Below are 21,254 nucleotides of genomic sequence, written 5' to 3' on the forward strand. Positions count from 1 at the left end.
TCATCCCTGCTCTTATGCCACTTTGTTTATAAGCCCTTAGGTAAGCACTGGGGTGACTGGAAAGAGAAGCTGAGAGTTATCCACATAATTTGCCATCTTTTCCAGTTGCAAATGCAAGACTCTAGTCAGTGACTTTTGATAAGAATTCACATGAGACAAACCTTCATATTCTGTCCTCATTCTAAGAGTTACATCTACCTGCCTCTTCCTAGATTTCCTTGTCTCCAATCTTCCCAATATTGTATCTTCCAAGTCCCTGAATATCCAGTATCAGCCACTAGCCACTGCCCATGTGATCTATATCTCTGGTCATCTCTTCTTTCAGACAGAGTGAGCAAGCAGATTTACTGCTTGAAGTTCTCCTCAGTGGAAGTACTTCATTTCCTTACTATCAATCAGAACACACCTTAGTTGGGCCATAATTATGCATCAATTCACTTCGATCTGTGGCAACGTATCACAAAGAATCATGTGTAAACTGGGCCTGAAGTTCTTTCTCCTCAGTCATCTGATCAGAGGGAGCACCCCACGAGATCATAGATGTGAGGTGAAGGAGAGGCAACATTGCAGCAAAAGTAGGTATCATGAAGGTCTGAACTTCAGCTCATGAAAATTATATATTCAATAAGTTTTTGAGTTCAATCTCACACCACTACCACTTTATGATGGGGTGCTGCTGTTCCTATCCAACTTTAGAGCTTTGTGAATCAGATAACACCCAGTTCATTACAGTCATCCCAGACTGTCTGGTCATTTGGTGTTTCATAATTAGGTATTTAGTCCCAACCAGCATTAAGTAGCCAGAAAGGTGCCATTTTGCAAAGGAAAATGGATCTCTGCATGGCGTGGCTTTAAAATCCTAGGGGCGATGCACTGCCATTCTCTTATGGGGTGCCGCCAGAAGCTCCTTAGAAAAGCCCTAAAAGCTACAGACCTGCAGCTTCATATGGCCTAAATGGTAGAGTAATAGCTTGTACTGTGGACCAGCTTCACAGCCTTCTTTTGCTCTGAGCCCCATTTGAAACCCAGTTAATGTACAAAGTAAATCACTCAAAGAGGCACTTCAAAACCTGAAGAGCCCCACAAATCATCAGATCTTTTTTTAACATTAGCAGGTGGAAGATAATTTAATTCAATTTTTACTTTGAAGAGATCTCAGTATATTCCAGACTCCTGGAGCCCTACAAACCAACCAAATTCTCATAGGTTTTATCGTCTACATTCTGGCACATATAAATCTTATTGAAGCCTCCAGATTTTACTACTTTCTGCCTAACAGGTCTATTAGCATGATTTCACAGATTTTATACCCTATATCACGACCAAGAACCCTGGATTTGAAAGCAACAGTGAGTGTGTCTTGTTGACTTGATCATATGAAAGTCTGTTGCTTCTTGGTTAATCAGTTCAGTTCAGTTCAGTCGCTCAGTCGTGTCCGACTCTTTGCGACCCCATGAATCACAGCACGCCAGGCAGAGAGAATAAAGTATTTGCCAGAGCAATAGCTGTATACCAGTTGTCAGAGATTGTATGGTTTTGCCCAAGTGAGGAGACTTTATCTATAAAAGCGTAAGCATTTAGGGTCACCAGTTGATTAAGTTTAGGGAAATCCTCTATCACTCTCCAAAACCCCACCGCCATGTGGTCAGGCCAAGTCAACACTCTTGCATCACTCAAGACCTTCATTCTGACATTAGTCTCCACAAACCTTCTCAGGAATACAGAAGTGAATTTGATTTAATATTGGTCCGTCTAGTCAAGGCTATGGTTTTTCCCGTGGTCATGTATGGATGTGAGAGTTGGACTGTGAAGAAAGCTGATCACCGAAGAATTGATGCTTTTGAACTGTGGTGTTGGAGAAGACTCTTGAGAGTCCCTTGTACTGCAAGGGGATCCAACCAGTCCATTCTAAAGGAGATCAATCCTGGGTGTTCATTGGAAGGACTGATGCTAAAGTTGAAACTGCAATACTTTGGCCACCTCATGCGATGAGCTGACTCACTGGAAAAGACTCTGATGCTAGGAAAGGTTGGGGGCAGGAGGAAAATGGGATGACCGAGAATGAGATGGCTGGATGGCATTACCGACTCTGTGGACACGAGTTTGAGGGAACTCCGGGAGTTGGTGATGCACAGGGAGGCCTGGCGTGCTGTGATTCATGGGGTCGTGGAGAGTCGGGCACGACTGAGTGACTGAACTGAACTGAGCAGGGCAATTACAGTGGTTTTCACCTTGCCTTTTTAAATCATATAAGCGCTCGTTCCACAATTCAGGGAGCCAGTGTGAAGAATCTGCTGGTTTGCAAATATTTCCTTAGGAAATATTGTTCTTGTTGTTCAGTCACGAGGTCATGTCTGCCTCTTTGCGACCCCTTGGACTGCAGCACACCAGGCTTCTCTGTCCTTCACTATCTCCTGAAGCTTATTCAAACTCATGTTCATTGAGTCAGGGATGCCATCAAACCATCTCATCCACTGTCTCCCCCTTCTACTCTTTTTTTTTTTTTCCCCAGAGAGAAAAGAGGGGAAAATAAGGGGCTTCTGGTTTTTTTTTTTTCCTTGTTTTTTTTTTTTTTTTATTGGAGGCTAATTATTTTACAATGGTATATTGGTTGGTTTTGCCATACATTGACATTCTACTCTTGTCCTCAATCTTTCCCAGCTTCCAGCTTCAAGGTCTTTTCCAATGAGTTGGTTCTTCACATCAGGTGAGTATTGGAGCTTCAACTTCAGCATCAGTCCTTCCAATGAACATTCAGGGTTGAGTTCCTTTAGGACTGATTGGTTTGATCTCCTTGATGTTTAAGGAATGCTCAAAAATCTCCAGCACCACAATTTGAAAGTATCAAATCTTTGGCGCTCAGCCTTCTTTACGGTCCAACTCTCACATTTGTACATGTCTACATGACTATACAAACCTTTCTCAGCAAAGTGATGTCTCTGCTTTATAATATGCTGTCTAGGTTTGTCATAGTTTTCCTTCCATGAAGCAAGCATCTTTGAATTTTGTGGCTGCAGTCATCATTCACAGTGATTCTGGAGCCCAAGAAAATAAAATGTTTCCACTTTTTCCTAGCTATTTGCCATGAAGCGATGGGACTGGATGCTATGATGTTCGTTTTTTGAATGTTGAATTTTAAGCCCATTTTTTCACTCTCCTCTTTCACTGTCATGAAAAGACTCTTTAGTTCCTCTTTGCTTTCTGCCATTAGGGTGTCTCATCTGAATATCTGAGATTGTTGCTATTTCTCCAGGCAATCTTGATTCTACCTTCTATTTTATCCAACCCAGCATTTCTCATGATGTACTCTGCATGTAGGTTAAATAAGCAGGGTGACAATATACAGCCTTGACGTATTCCTTTCCCAATTTTGAACCAGTCTGTTGTTTCATGTCTGGTCCTAATTGTTGTTTCTTAGCCTCCATACAGGTTTCTCAGGAGACAAAATAGTGTAGTATCCCCAACTCTTTAAGAATTATCCACAGTTTGTTGTGATCCACATGGTCAAAGGCTTTAGCGTAGTCAATAAAGCATAAATTCAGGTAAAATTCAGGTACAGAGAAAACTGCTATAGGGCTATATGTGTGGACACACTGGGCCTACTGTTAGAAGGAATCAGACCAAACCTCCATTTATCATCTAATCTCTATAAATGCTCACTACCCAGCTCCCCTGGTGACTCAGTGGTAAAGAATCCACCCGCCAACGCAGGAGACACAGGTTCCATCCCTGATCTGGGAAGATCCCACATTCCTCAGAGCTGCCAAGTCCATGTGCCATAATTACTGAGCCTGTGCTCTAAAGCCAGCGAGGCGCAACTACTGAAGCCCTCCCACCCTGAAGCCTGTACTCCACAGCAAGAGAAGCCACCACAATGAAAAGCCTACACATGGCAACTAGAGCATAGCCCCTACTCTCCCCAACTAGAGAAAGCCCACACGGAGCAACGCAGACCGAGCACAGCCAGAATAAACATATAAAATTAGTCTTTAAAAAAATCCTCACTGTCGATTTCACCAAAGAATATTTGGGATCCCCAGGAACTAGCATCAATCGCAAGCCTATCTTAGGGCTTCCCTGAGAGCTCATTTGGTAAAGAATCTGCGTGCAATGCAGGAGACCCCTGTTTGATTCCTGGGTGGGGAAGATCTGCTGGAGAAGGGATAGGCTACCCACTCCAGTATTCTGGCCTGGAGAATTCCGTGGACTATATAGTCTGTGGGGTCGCAAAGAGTCAGACACGACTGAGCAACTTTCACTTCCACTTCACTTGCCCAAGCCTATCAGTAATTTCAAAATATCTGAATCCTTCCCTCTTTCCAGTACACATATACCCGGGTAAACAACCCCAGGTCACTTCCAAGAAGTCAAAGAGAAAGATTTACAGTATATCCTATTGGTAGAGTTATAGCATTCTTCCTCAAGGGACTCCACTTACCTCTAAATTTTGGATATCTTTTCCTGCCCTAGTACCAAACTGTTTCCATTAATACAGCTTTATAATATCTTCAAAACTGATGAGGCAATTACCAAATTCTTTTGAATTCTTTTCTTATAATATATTTATTTCTATATTTTGAAAACTAAAGACAAAAATATTTAATAATCTTGAAAGCAGGCAGAAAAAAATGATATGCTACTTTTTTTTTTTTGCTATACCTTGTTACTTATCTACTTTAAATGTAGCAGCATGTGCCTGTCAGTTCCAAATTTCCAGTCTATCCCTCCCCCTCATCCTTCCCCCTCTGGTAACCATAAGTTCATTCTCTAAGTCTACGAGTCTGTTTCTGTTTCAGAGATAAGTTCATTTGCATCACTGCTTTTTAGAGTCCGCATATAAGTGATGTCATATATTTGTCTCTTTCTGACTTCACTTAGTATGACAATCTCCACGTCCATCCATGCTGCTGCAAATGGCATTATTTCATTCTTTTTATGGCTGAGTAGTATTCCATAGCATATATTGATATGTACCACATCTTCTTTATCCATCCATCTGTTGTACCACCTGTTGCCAAAAGATTTTGACATTCTTATACATTTGCTTATCCTACTGAATTTTGGAATCTATTTTGGCAAAGTCCATAAAAAAAAATCTATTAGTATTTTTGTTGAGATAGGATTTATAAATTCAGAGAACACTGAAAATTTTTATAACATTAAGCTATCCCATCAATGAACATGATGTATCTATTTATTGGGATATTTTATATCTTTTATTAAATTCTGTAATTTTCTCTATAATTTGCATATTTTATTAGTTTTATTTCTAATTGATCTCTAATAAAAAATTAAAAATTTTTGTGGGCTATCATTCTCATCCAGCTATTTCCCTTCTCCCCTTTATAGCTAAATTTCTTTAAAAAGTTATGTACACTACATGTTTTCATTTATACACCTCACTTCCTCTGAAACATAATGCTGTTAGGCTTCAATGAGCCCCAGTTCATCAAAATAGCTCAGTCACCAATGACATACATTATTTAAAAACCCAAAATCTTTTCTAGATCCTTATCTTGCTTGACTTTTAATAAATTTATATGTTTCTAGTTCTGCATGTAAGGAACTTGGAAGTTGCCACCCCATCCAATAACAATTAAAAAACTAAAGACAATGAAAACTCAACAATTCATCTTGGATTCATAGGAGAGGGGAGGACACAGGACAAACTACTAACCCCAAGCTTTGAGAGATAGACAGGTGCATACAGGGAGCAGTGGTCTACCACAGCAGAGCCTGTTGACCAGGAACTTCGTCAGGAACTATACTGGGGTAGGAAAGCCTGAACTCTCATTGGCAAATTACTTAGCAGCTGAGAGCAAACAACTGAGAACTGAAAACTCTAGGGCAATTCATCTATAATATTTACAATATTGTGAGATTTACCTCCAGGAGCTTGACTAGATTCTCATAGTAAATATCTGACAAAAATTATAATTATGTGGGAGCAGTAGCCTTAGTCCCAAAACTTACCCACGAGAACTAAAAACTTCTGTGCACACAAAAATCTGTCCGTGAATGTTTATTCCAGCTTTATAATTGTCAAAGCTTGTATACAACTCAAAATAGTAATGAATGTGGTAAATATTAATCCAACTATATTAAACGTTGCTTTGAATCTCAATGATCTAAATGCACCAATTAAAAAACAGTGATTGTCAGAGGGGATCAAAAAACACAACCCAACTATATGCTATCTACAGGAAACCTGCTTTCAATACAAAGAACATTAGATTAAGAGTAAATGAATAGAAGGACTTCCCTGGTGGTCCACTAGCTAAGAGTTTGTGCTCCCAAAGCATGGGGGTCGGGGTTCCATCCTTGGTCAGGGAACTAGATCCCACATGTCGCAACTAAAGTTTGCGTGCTGCGACTAAAGATCCTGCATGCCACAACAAAGATCTGGTGCAGCCAAATAAATAGTCAGTCAGTCACTCCGTCACGTCCAACTGTTTGTGACCCCATGGACTGTAGCCCACCAGGCTCCTGTCCATGGAATTTCCCAGGCCAGAATAGTAGAATAGGTTGTCATTTTCTACTCCAGGGGATCCTCCTGATCCAGAGATCAAAACTGCAGCTCCTACTGTGTCCTCTACATTCCAGGCTGAGCCACCAGGGAAGCCTGGAGGCAGGAGGGACTCTAAAACCTGTATTTAAATATACATTTCAGCTGGTTACTACCAGCAGGCAAATTTAGAAGCACTCACATTTTACAGATAAAGGAACTGAGACAAAATCACCAAATTTATTTTTAAAAAGAGCATACACTATCTTTGATAGATATTAATTTCTGGGATACAATCTAGAACAAGAAACAATTATGTAAACAATTGTAGTGTATACTTTGCTTAGGAAAGTAAACAATGCTGGGGCTTCCCAGGTGGCCTTAGTGGTAAAGAACTCACCTGCCAATGCAGGAAACATGAGAGATGCCAGTTCAATCCCTGGGTCAGGAAGATCCCCTGCAGGATGGCATGGCAGTCTACTGCAGTATTCTTGCCTAGAGAATCCCTCGAACAGAGACAGAGGAGCCTGGAGGGCTAAAGTTCATAGGGTCACAAAGAGTCGGACATGACTGAAGGGACTCAGCGTGCATGCACACACAAACAAAGCTGAACACAACTAATTCTTCCTTGAGAGAGAGGGTCAGGAAAGCCTCCAGAAATTGCAATATTTGCCTTGCAGAGATGTATCTGGTGACTCTTTTACCTGGTGGTAAAAGAATCCACCTGCAATGCAGAACATGCTGCAGGAGCTGCAGTTTCCAAGATTCCCTGGAGGAGGAAATGGCAATCCACTCCAGTATCCTTGCCTGGAGAATCCCATGGACAGAGGAGCCTGACGGGCTACAGTCCATGTGGTCACAAAAGAGTCAGACAAGAGAGACTAAACAACAACTCCATAGATTATGATTCCAGGGGTCCAGAAATACACTTTGAAATGACCTCACTAGATGATTCTCATAATCAGATTTTTTTATGTGACACTGAGTTAGATTACTTCTATGGCCCTATCCTACTCCAAAATTTCTTCTTAAATCTGTAATTTCTTATGGCATAGAAGAGAATAGACAGGAGGAACAAAGAAAAGGGCATGTTTTAATAGGACTAGCTGGAATTCTGGTAACTGATACCACTCCCTTGGGCTTCCTAGGTGGCACTAGTGGTAAAGATCCCACCTGCCAATGCAGAAGACCTAAGAGACACGGGTTCCATTCCTGAGCTGGGAAGATCCCATGGAGGAGCATGTGGCAACCTGATCTCGTACTCTTGCCTGGAGAATCCTACGGAGAGGAGCCTTGCAGGCTACAGTTCATAGGGTTGCGTAGAGTTGGACACAACTCTACTGAAACAACTTAGCACACATGCACCCGGAAATAAGTGGAAATATCATTGGAGTACAGAGAAAGTATAGTACACCTTATACCTGGACGATGCTTACAACTTGCAAAATACTTTCTGCTTCCTTTATCTTTTTATACTTTAGGACAACCCTGTAAGTTCAGCAGGGAAAAGCAGGGTGGGTAAGACAGCAGTCATATTATAAACATGTTTACATATTTACATATTACAAAAATATTTTTTGAGTGCCTATGTCATATGAGGAAAAAGAATAGAGTATTTCATATAGAAAAAGGCTATGATCTTCTAAGCATCTGAAAGAGGTAACGTTCTTAAAACAGTACAGAATAAAGAGTTATTGGACTTGGTTGGAAAAATATATTATCCAGATATTCTGAAGCCGTCAAAATCTTTTTCCCCATCACCAATGGGAGATTATTTCAGAAAACTGCTATAAATGCTCGTTTGATTTTTAAAATTTTAGTTCTGAAATAATTTCAAATTGACAGAAAAATTACAAAAATAGTAATAGTAAAAATAGTCTCCATATACCCTTTATTCAGCTTCCCCTAATGTTAACATTTTATATACCACAGTATAGTCATCAAAACCAGGAAATTAATCTTAGTGCTAAGCTACAAACTTTAAAGTGGTGACTGGTTTTCCTCTAGGGTCCATTTTCTGTTCTACGATTTGACCCAGGATCCCACATTTTGGCAGGCAGGCTCTTCACCAGTAGCACTACTTGTGAAGCCAGTTGCTTTAGTCTCCTTCAATCTGTTACAGCTCCTCAGTGTTTTGTTTTTTCTCTTTATTGACCTTGACACTTTGGAAGAGAGTACCGGAGGAACTATTTTGTCACATACTCATCTGATGCTTTCTCATGTTTAGATCAAGGTTACGCATTTTGGGCAAGAACACCATAGAAATGATGTGTTATGCTCAGTACATAATATCAGGAGACATGGTAGTATCTGCCAAGTTTCTCCAAGCAATTATTGCACTCCCTTGACATTAATAAATATCTTAGGGGAGATACTTTGAGACTATACAAATATTTTGCTTCTCCTTAAACTTTTACCCATGAATTTTAGCATCCTTCATTGTATTTTTGCCTCTGATAATTATCACTATGGTGTCTGTCCAATGACTTTTAATTTTTCTTATTCCCTCTAAATATATTAATTTGATTTTTTTATATAAGGAGGAGTTATCCCTTCCCCCTCAATTATTTATTTGTTTCTTTCATTTTTTTGAATGTTCCTTCTGTTTCCTTTCCTTGTCAGGCTAGCAGAAATCCAGCAAGCAATAGAGAAAAGTAAACACCATTTAAAAAGACAACTCAAAATATTTTCAATGTTTTGTCCTTATACTGTCAAGTCAGATGGACTTGTCAAATGAAAAAAGTTAGATGATCAGATGCATAAATGCCATTGATCAAAGCAACATGAACCCATAATAAGCAAACTTACCTCAAAAGGACAGAATCCTTGCTGACTACTAACTGGTGGTGTCTTGAGGGCAAACATAAAGTAAATGCATTTTGATGACTAATGTTCATTTTGTTTTTTCTCTGACTCTCTTATTGAGTAAAGTTTCTAAAGAAAATAAGAAACTAATTACTTTATTTAAAAAATGAATAATGGTTTTTAATGGTTTATTTTGTTTGGGGTTTTTCCTCTCCAACCAGGTCATTGATTACTTTTCAGAGAATAATCCAGCAAATAAGCTATTCATACTGAGTAATATGAATATTTGATACCATCAAATGTTTCTACTCAAGGAAGATTGTTTCTATACCCATATCAATAAAGTATTTTGCAAAATAGGTTGTTTTTGCAACAGATTAGTGTATGGTGATGGAGAAGGCAATGGCAACCCACTCCAGTACTCTTGCCTGGAAAATCCCATGGGCGGAGGAGCCTGGTGGGCTGCAGTCCCTGGGGTCGCAAAGAGTCGGACACGACTGAGTGACTTCACCTTCACTTTTCCTTTCACGCATTATAGAAGGAAATGGCAACCCACTCCAGTGTTCTTGCCTGGAGAATCCCAGGGACCGGGGAGCCTGGTGGGCTGCTGTCTATGGGGTCGCACAGAGTTGGACACGACTGAAGCGACTTAGCAGCAGCAGCAGTGTATGGTGAATCAAAAAGTTGTTTGCATATAAAAATAAACATTTATTCTGAAAATGAGCCACAATTTCTTGGGTGGCCTAAGAACAAGTCACCAAACTTGCCTAGACCTGATTTTCTTACCTATGCAGTAATAATAGTTTTTACCTACCTCATTAAGAGATGTCAGACATTAATTAATGTTCATAATGGGCTTGAGATATGTGATTAAAATCTGTTATTCTTGATGAAAAACAGTCATTTGACTGTTGAGAAGCAGTCAACAAACCCAGGGAGAGTGTCCTCCATGAGAAGAAATACTGGAGAGTGAAATTAGTCAGGAATGAAGAACAGGTGCTGGGAAAAGAATCTCTTTCAGTGTGTAAAACGCATTTTTTTCTTCATAGAATTAAGTAATATACCCCTCTAATGTCTCAATACGGGACTATTTTTCTCTACATTAAGATTCTTAGCCCTTTCTGTGTCATGGGCCTTTTTAACATTCTAGTGAAGCCATAGACCTCATCTCATAATAGTTTCTAAATGCATTGAAAATATGTAGGGTTACGAAATAAATCAATTTTATTAGGCCACAGTTATCAGTGTTTTTAAAATTTTAGAGCATTACATGTGCTTCCTTATTAAATTAAATGAGATCTAATGGCAGTCTAAACACTATCATAATTTTAAAATAGTAATGGATATAGAACCCACTCCAGTATTTTTACCTGGAGAATCCCATGGACAGAGGAGCCTCATGGGCTACAGTCCATAGGGTTGCAAAGAGTTGCAACCCTGGGTTGAAGCAACTTAGCACACACTGGATATAAACAATATTTTAAGATATTTACAACAACTCTAATATGATATGAAAATATCTGTTTTCTATCAGTGTTAAGGTTAGAGGAACTGCTCTTTTTTCTGTGGTTTGCTGCCTACATTTAAAATTTTTTAAATGCTAAAGTTTAGTTAGAAGTTACTGAAATAAAGAGGTGTCTTCTTCCCATCCAAATCTGAACAATAGGCTCCTTGGGGATATCTGGATCTTTAGGATAAGAAACCCCATTCTACAGCTATCTTTGGATCCCTTGAAAAACAAACAATACTACTTCTCAAAGTGTGATCAAGTTATCACATTTATGGAATGTTTATCAAAAATGCAGTTCTCTTGGCCTTTTCCTAAACCTGCAGAATCTGCATTCCTATCAAGCATCCAGGTGACTGCCATGCCATGCCAAGTCACTTCATTCATGTCCGACCCTGTGCGACCCCATAGATGGCAGCCCACCAGGCTCCCCCATCCCTGGGATTCTCCAGGCAAGAACACTGGAGTGGGTTGCCATTTCCTTCTCCAATGCATGCAAGTGAAAAGTGAAGGTGAAGTCGCTCAGTCGTGTCTGACTCTCAGTGACCCCATGGACTGCAGCCTATCAGGCTGCTCGGCCCATGGGATTTTCCAGGCAAGAGTACTGGAGTGGGTTGCCATTGCCTTCTCCAGCCAGGTGACTGACATACATACTAAAGTTTGAGAACTGCTTCAAAGGCAGTTATATCAATACTTATCTTTAGTAGAATCATAATTATCAAGCCCAAGCCACAGGTTCTTAAATATTAGTTTGAATATTATAACACATATGTAATATGATAAGCATGGATAAGGCCTATAAATTTTAATTTTTAATAGGCATTTAAAATATTGTGATGATGTTCTCAACTATGTTTTGAGAAATAATCCTAAACTAAGACATAAAATCTGCCTGGGAACGGGAGAAACTGACGAGATTTGCATCCATATCAGTATACAGATAACTATATCAGACACAGTGATACTGATAACTATACTCTAGTCTCCTTTCCTTTTCTGCACCAGTTAACTCCCTGTGACAGAAAGCTGTACACAGAACACTTAAATATGGAGCCAATGCATTATATTACTGAGGATGCAGAAAGCGAGGGAAATTCTCTCTGCCCACTTTTAACATCATGCGTTAAACTGAGACGCAAAAATTAGTCATCATCAACATGAAAAGCAGTAATAACAGTGTGATAGGGCTACCAAAATGTAAAGATCATCTGTACTTTCAACTCCTACCTTTTTCTTCTGCTTCACAAATCTCTATCCCAGTCTCAGAACGTTCTATAACTCGAGCTGCAGATTAGTATTTCCAGCTGCCTACTGGACTTTTACCTCTACATTTCAGAGACAATTCAAACACTAAAAACCAAAACTGAACTCGTCACGTTTTCCCACGTAATGGCTATCTCCTTTATATTGTCTCAAATGTGGGCACCACCATCGAGTGAGACAATCAGAAACTGTCCTAGGTGTTCCCTATTTCTCATTACCTTCTTCTTTGCTACGAAACACAGCTGCAGTGATGACCAATTTTAGAGCAGCAGTCACGGTCTAGTGTCCTCTGAGTCAGCATCTTTGGGAGCAGCAAACTCCAACCTGACTGATGCTATAAGATGGACATAGCCTAATAATGAAAGATCAGAAAAAGAAAATTAAGGAAGTAATCCCATTTACCATCACATCAAAAGAATAAAATACACAGGAATAAATTTACCCAAAGATACAAAAGACCCTGACTCCAAGAACTCTAAGACGCTGATGAAAGAAACTGAAGATGACACAAACAGAAGGAAAGATATACCATGTTCTTGGACTGGAAGACTCAGTGTGGTCAAGACGACTCTGCTTCCCTAGGTAAGCTACAGATTCAATGCAATCCTCTCAAATTACCAATGTCATTTTTCTTGGAAACACAAAATAAACAAAGCAGTCATAGGCATGCGGGGAATGGAACTGGAGGAATCAGGCTCCCTGACTTCAGACTATACTACAAAGCTATAGCCATCAAAACAGTATGAGATTGTCACAAAACTAGAAATATAGATCAATAGAACAGGATAGAATGCCCAGAAATAAATCCATGGACTTATGGTCAATTAATCTGCAACAAAGGAGGCAAGAACATACAATGGAGAAAACACAGTATCCTCAATAAATGGTGCTGGGAAAGTGGACAACTGCATGTAAAAGAATGAAATTAGAATGTTCTCAAACACCATGCACGAAAATAAACTCAAAACGGATTAAAGGCTTAAATGTAAGACCAGTAACTTTAAAACTCCTAGAGGAAAACAGGAGGAACAATCTTTGACATAAATCACAGTAATATCTTTTTGGATCCATTTGCTAGAGTAATGAAAGTAAAAACAAAAATAAATAAGTGGGACCAAATTAATCTTAAAAGCTTCAGCATAGCAAAGGACACCATTAAAAAACAAATGAAAAGATAATACACAGTCAGTCAGTCAGTTAAGTTGCTCAGTTGTGTCCAGCTCTTTGTGACCCCATGAATCACAGCACGCCAGGCCTCCCTGTCCATCACCAACTCCCAGAGTTCACTCAAACTCACCTCCATCGAGTTGGTGATGTCATCCAGACATCTCATTCTCTGTCGTCCCCATCTCCTCCTGCCCCCAATCTCTCCCAGCATCAGAGTCTTTTCCAGTGAGTCAACTCTTCGCATGAGGTGGCCAAAGTATTGCAGTTTCAGCTTTAGCATCAGTCCTTCCAATGAACACCCAGGACTGATCTCCTTTAGAATAGACTGTCTGGATCTCCTTGCAGTTCAAGGGTTTCTCAAGAGTCTTCTCCAACACCACAGTTCAAAAGCATCAATTCTTGGGCGATCAGCTTTCTTCACGGTCCAACTCTCACATCCATACATGACCACGGGAAAAACAATAGCCTTGACTAGACGGACCTTTGTTGGCAAAGTAACGTCTCTGCTTTTTAATATGCTATCTAGGTTGGTCATAACTTTCCTTCCAAGGAGTAACCATCTTTTAATTTCATGGCTACAATCAGCATCTGCAGTGATTTTGGAGCCCAAAAAAAATAAAGTCTGACACTGTTTCCACTGTTTCCCCATCTATTTCCCATGAAGTGATGGGACCACATGCCATGATCTTCGTTTTCTGAATGTTGAGCTTCAAGCTAACTTTTTCACTCTCCTCTTTCACTTTCATCAAGAGGCTTTTTAGTTCCTCTTCACTTTCTGCCATAAGGGTGGTGTCATCTGCATATCTGAGGTTATTGATATTTCTCCTGGCAATCTTGATTCCAGTTTGAGCTTCTTCCAGCCCAGCGTTCCTCATGATGTACTCTGCATATAAGCTAAATAAGCACGGTGACAATATACAAACTTGACGTACTCCTTTTCCTATTTGGAACCAGTCTGTTGTTCCATGTCCAGTTCTAACTGTTGCTTCCTGACCTGCATACAGGTTTCTCAAGAGGCAGGTCACGTGGTCTGGGATTCCCATCTCTTTCAGAATTTTCCAGTTTATTGTGATCCACACAGTCAAAGGCTTTGGCATAGTCAATGAGGCAGATGTTTTTCTAGAACTATCTTGCTTTTTCCATGATCCAGCGGATGTTGGCAATTTGGTCTCTGGTTCCTCTGCCTTTTCTAAAACCTGCTTGAACATCTGGAAGTTCATGGTTCACGTATTACTGAAGCCTGGCTTGGAGAATTTTGAGCATGACTTTACTAGCGTGTGAGATAAGTGCAATTGTGCAGTAGTTTGAGCATTCTTTGGCATTGCCTTTCTTTGGGATTGGGATGAAGACTGACCTTTTCCAGTCCTGTGGCCACTGATGAATTTTCCAAATTTGCTGGCATATTGAGTGCAGCACTTTCACAGCATCATCTTTCAGGATTTGAAATAGCTCAACTGGAATTCCATCACCTCCACTAGCTTTGTTCATAGTGATGCTTTCTAAGGCCCACTTGACTTCATATTCCAAGATGTCTTGCTCTAGGATCTGTGATCACATTATCGTGATTATCTTGGCCGTGAAGATCTTTTTTGTACAGTTCTTCTGTGTATTCTTGCCACCTCTTCTTAATATCTTCTGCTTCTGTTAGGTCCATACCATTTCTGTCCTTTATCAAGTCCATCTTTCCTTGAAATGTTCCCTTGGTATCTCTAATTTTCTTGAAGAGATCTCTTGTCTTTCCTATTCTGTTGTTTTCCTCTATTTCTTTGCATTGATCGCTGAGGAAGGCTTTCTTATCTCTCCTTGCTATTCTTTGGAATTCTGCATTCAGATGATTATATCTTTCTTTTTCTCCTTTGCTTTTTGCTTCTCTTCTTTTCACAGCTATTTGTAAGGCCTCCTCAGACAGCCATTTTGCTTTTTTGCATTTCTTTTCCATGGGGATGGTCTTGGTCCCTGTCTCCTGTACAATGTCACAACCTCCATCCAGAGTTCATCAGGCACTCTATCTATCAGATCTAGTCCCTTAAATCTATTTCTCACTTCCACTGTATAATACAGATTGGGAGAAAATATTTGTATTGAAGTAACCGACAAGGGCTTAATCTCCAAAATGTACAAACAGCTCATACAACTCAAGATCAAAAATTAAATAAATAAACAACCCATTCAAAAATGATCAGAAGAACTTCTTTGGTGGCACATAAGAATGTGCCTGCCAACACAGGGGACACGGGTTTGATTCCTGGTTGGGAAGATTCCACATGCCTCGGAGCAACTAATCCCACGTGCCACAACTTCTGAGCCTGTGCTCTAGGGCCCATGAGCCACAACTACTGAGCCCATGTGTTGCAGTTACTGAAGCCTGGGTGCCTAGAGATTGTGCTCTGCAACAAGAGAAGCCACCACAACGAGAAGTCCGAGCACCACGTCAAAGAGCAATCCCCACTCTCCACAACTAGAGGAAGCATGTCACAGCAACAAAGACCCAGTGTGACCAAAATAAATAAATAAATATTTTTAATGGGCAGAAGATCTAAATAGACATTTCTCCAAAGAAGATATACAGATGTCCAAAAAGCACATGAAGAGATGCTCAACATCTCTACTAGGGAAATGTAAATCAAAACTACAATGAGGTATCACCTTATACCAGTCAGAATGGGCATCATCAAAAAGTCTACAAACAATAAATGCTGGAGAGGGTGTAGAGAAAAGGGGACCCTCCTACACCCTTGGTGGAAATGTAAATTGGGACAGTCACTATGGAGAACAGTGCAGAGGTTCCTTAAAAAACTAAAAATAGAGCTACCGTACGACCCAGAATCCTAAAGAATGGGTTTCTCAATCTGCCTCTGATCCAGGTAAGAGAAATCTTTGGATGCTCACAGGGTCCTGAATCATGAGTATACTACATTGGGGTTGATAGCCAAAGGCTAACCTAATAACATGACTCAGAATTTGGAATTCTGATCAGCAACATCTGGGGAAATGAAGCTGATTGAAGTGAGTATACAGCTAAGGTTTGGGAGGTAAGAGCACTTGAGAATCTCAAACTTGAAGGACTGTTGCACTGTCGGTGGGTAAATCCCCACAAGAAGAGCAAAGCTAATGCAGCAGGAAGGAGCTAGTAAGTAAACCATGGTGGTGGTGAAAATATTCAGTTTTAAAGCTGATCTGAATCTTAATAGGTAAATTTCCAACTTAGCAATGCTGGTGATCTTGCTGGACTGCTCTGTGTTCTTCAATTTACAATCTGTTTTCCTCTGTCATCCTATTCCTCCCAGAGCAGAAGAAATGATATGGAACTCCAGAGAACATAGAGCAAATTCCTGCTAAAACAAGAGAACAGGTGATAGAAAAAAATATTTGTATCACTATGAGAAGGGTAAGTTTAGCCAAAGCTATATGCCATGAAATTAAAATATGCTTGCTCCTTGGAAAAAAAGCTGTGTCAAACCTAAACAGCATATTAAAAAGCAGAAACACAACTTTGCCAACAAAGGTCCATAGAGTCGAAGTTATGGTTTTTCCAGTAGTCATGTATACATGTGAAAGTTGGACCATTAAGAAGACTGAGCACCAAAGAATTGATGCTTTTGAACTGTGGTGTTGGAGAAGACTCTTGAGGGTCCCTTGGACTGCAAGGAGATCCCATAAGTCCATCCTAAAGGAAATCAGTCCTGAATATTCATTGGAAGGACTGATGCTGAAGCTGAAGCTCCAATACTTTGACCATCTGATGTGGAGAGCTGACTCATTGGAAAAGACCCTGATGCTTGGAAAGATTGAGAGCAGGAGGAGAAGGGGACAACAGAAAATGAGATGGTTGGATGGCATCACCGACTCAAGGGACATGTGTTTGAGCAAACTCAGTGGGATAGTGAAGGACAGGGAAGCCTGGTGTGCTGCAGTTCATAGGGTCACAAAGAGTTGGACACGACTTAGCAACTGAACGATAATGTGATTTCAGTGCTGACAAAAGGTGAGATTTGGGGAACAAGACATGGCTGAGATAATTCACTTCTTAATGAGCCCCTGCACAGAGTGATAGGAAATGCTTAGAGCAGCAACACAAGCAAACAAAGCTGGGGTTCTCCTGGGATGAAAGCAGCTCACACAGGCCACTTTAAGCCTCAGAATTTAGAGGCCAAACAATGGGAACCTTCAGTTCAGTTCAGTTCAGTCGCTCAGTCATGCCCAACTCTTTGTGACCCCATGAATCACAGCACGCCAGGCCTCCCTGTCCATCACCAACTCCTGGATTCACTCAAACTCATGGGAACATTAGGTGACAATAAAAATATTACAGAAAAAGGCAGAAAGAAGGATCTCAGGTAAGGCCTGTCACTGAGGAACGAAGCTTGCCTTCTGTGGAAATGGATCCTAACAACTAGCGGGAATTGATTGGTCTCTTGGTGAGGTTGGAACCAAAAAAACTATTTTATTTTATTTTTATCTTACTTTATGTTCACTCTCTTATCCCAGAAAATACCAATGCTCTCTTGGCCTATGGCTGGTAACAGTAATGTGGAACTAGACTTGCTCTCTCTAATCCAGTAAGCAGTAACCACCAGTGGCTACTGACTGCTTGAATGAGTCTAGACTGAACTGAGAGATTCTTCAAGTATAAAATAGCTGCATTTCAAAAACTTAGTACAAAAAGGAATGTAAAATATCACGTTAATTTTTATATTAATTACAAATTGAAAATATACGTTGGATATAGTGATTTAAATTAATTATATTATTAAAATTAATTTTATGTTTCCTTATACTTTATTTATAGGCCTTATCCAGGCTTATCATATTACATATATGTTATAAAAGTGAAAGTGGAGCTGCTCAGTCGTGTCCGACTCTTTGCGACCCCGTGGACTGTAGCCCACCAGGCCCTTCTGTCCATGGGATTCTCCAGGCAAGAATACTGGAGTGGTCTGCCATTTCCTTCTCCAGGGGATCTTCCCAACCCAGGGGTCGAACCCAGGTCTCCTGCATTGCAGACAGACACTTTATCCTCTGAGCCACTAGGGGAATCCTTACTTAAAAGCAACTATAAGAAAAGCCAAAATTATACATGTGATTTGCACTATTTTTCCTTTAGTCAATGCTATTCTAGACCATGACATATGCTAGTTCTAGGGTCATTACTCTTTTTGTGTAGGAATTAGTATTTAATTGGTGGTTCCAAAATTTAGTATATTTAAAAATCAACTAGGTAAAATTTTTAAAATGCCATTTTTGCCCCCACCCACCTAGCAAAATTCTATGCAAACAGTGGATTTGTATTTTCAACCAGTTTCCTAGAAGATTCTGATTCAGGACGTCCTCTGACCATACTTTGAGAAATATTGGCTTTTAGGGTGTACAGTGCAGCCTTGATCATGTTTGATTGTAGAATGTTCTTCTATTTTTCTAAATTTTTTTCATGAGACCAGCTACCGTGATAATCTCATTCTTGTTGACCCTCAGGAACTTGGGTTAAGTAAATCCGATGAGGGCTTTGGGATTGGATTAACTAAATTTTGGAAATGCTAAAAGTTTTACCTCAGACTTAGTGAAAGATGGTCCAGGATATAGCTGCAGAGGAAAGACTTCAGGCTGCGATGAGCCCTCTGAATTAGACCCTGTATATGGGAAAGCATGGTTTAAAGAGAAAATGTGAATGGGTGCAGGCAAGCAGAAGGGAGTCATGCAAGAGGGCTTGAGACCCTGGATCCGATATTGGACTTCGATTTCTCTGTAGGAACAAGGGATTGGCTTGACACTGGGAAGAGATTTGCATTATTAAAATGTATACGGTATATACAGAAAATGTCTCACATTATGTACTCCAGGTACTTCTTGCTTCACTTCCACTCTAAAAGAGGACAAGTGATAAAACACATAGGTAACCATGCTGGGGACTGGAGCTTTTAATGTGACAAGTAAAAAGGCTAAAGCACTACTTTTATAACCTTTTTCAGTTTATATCTTGGCCTGCGACAGCTGGCACAGGGTCCGAGCTGTCCACCTTCTAACACCCTACCTGGCCCCAAAGCACATTTCTGATCCTCTTCAGAAGCACTATTTAAAGTCCTGTGAGTACATGTGATACAATATCTGGTTTTTCCTCAGTCAGCTTTTCTCTAAGAAACTTGCTTCCTTAATGGGTAAGAAGCAGATAAGCCCAGATATCCTCCTAACTGGGAAGGTGGTTTCTCCTTTTCTTCTCTTGAATTCCTAAACCTTGACTTTTAAAAAGATCACATGGAAAAGAGATCTAAGAGATTATTGAAGTTTGATATGTCTGGTCTTTGGGGAAAAAAATATTTTTGTTTTCATTTGCAATATACCTTTGCTTGAGGCAGTTCTTCCTAACTTCTTTTTTTAGTATTTCTTTTTTATTTTTTTAATTATGAAAGTATGATAACATATTTACATGAGGCTTGGAATATATAGACCAAAGCTACATATAATTTTACTATACGTTACCATTCTTTTTTTAAGTAGATGAATTAAAATTTTCAGTTGGCATAAATATCAAACTCTCAAAATTCAATAGAATGAACAGAAAAGGAGAAGGATATAGTAGATCTGAAAGCACTATGACCAATTCAACATAATTAAGGTGCATGCAATTTTCACACAACAACAGGATACAAATTCTGTTCAAGTTCCCATAGATTACAAACCAGGAGACATTGGAACATATCCAGGGACATAAAACAAGGTGTAAAAATTTGATGGTCTAAAGGTCTTGAAATCATACACAGTTTGTTCTCTTATCACTGAGGAATTATGCCTAACCTCTTCTTACCATCTACAAGCCATCAAGAAACCTGGTGAGTAAATGGGCTCGTGAGAGGATGACAGATGAGCATTAGGAAAGTGGGTAAGGTGGCAGACACAGAGCAAAAGGGAAGCAAAGCTGCCTAAGCAGAATACAAAACTGGAAATCATAGTATTGAGCTTCATCTACCAAGAACTAGAATAATTTTGTTTATTATTAGTTAACTGTATTAATATAACTCTGGGGAGATTATTTGCCCCAACTTTCATCAGTATCAAGTTTGGGAATAGAGGTGCTACATAAAACCTCACAGAATAGCTCTGTAACTACAATTTATTTAACGCCTCACTCCTACTGGCTGATGCCCATGATCTGATGAATCTTGCAGTGAGTGCCTTTCCAGGGCCTCTTAATATTCTACTCTCCCACATGAGTTGTAAGTTTTTCAAGAGCTATATATGCATTCCCCGATCTATTTAAGCCAGCTGTGCTTATCAGTATAATTACTTAATAAATATTTATTTTTATTCAATTATATATGAATATTAATATTTTAATAAAATATTATTAAACAAAAATATTTTCATTTATTATATTGTAAATGCTAAACTATTAGAGTAAAACTTAAAATCAAAGAAACATAAATGGAAAAAGACAGAGTTATATCTATAAAAACTATATTTAATATCTTAAAAACTCAATAAACATGAGTTGCTTTTAAAATATTGATGCCATTCCAATCTCAAAGAAAGGCAATATCAAAGAATGTTCAAACTACTGCACAATTTCACTCATCTCAAACACTAGCAAAGTAATACTCAAAATTCTCCAAGCTAGGCTTCAACAGTACGTGAACCAAGAACTTTCAGATGTTCAAGCTGGATTTAGAAAAGCAGAGAAGCCAGAGATCAAATTGCCAACATCCATTAGATCATAGAAAAAGCAAGAGAATTCCAGAAGAAACATCTACTTCTGCTTCATTGACTATTCTAAAGCCTTTGACTGTGTGGAGCACAACAAACTGAGGAAAATTCTTCAAGAGATGGGAATTCCAGACCACCTGACCTGCCTCCTGAGAAATCTGTATGCAGGTCAAGAAACAATAGTTAGAACCAGACATGGAACAATGGACTGATTCCAAATTGGGAAAGGAGTATGTCAAGGCTGTATATTGTCACCCTGATTATTCAATGTATATGCAGAGTGGTGGTTTAGTCACTAAGTCATGTCTGACT

Source organism: Moschus berezovskii, chromosome 8, assembly GCF_049115385.1.
Source record: "Moschus berezovskii isolate FMDL1 chromosome 8, NW_MosBer_1.0, whole genome shotgun sequence".
NCBI classification, from domain to species: domain Eukaryota; kingdom Metazoa; phylum Chordata; class Mammalia; order Artiodactyla; family Moschidae; genus Moschus; species Moschus berezovskii.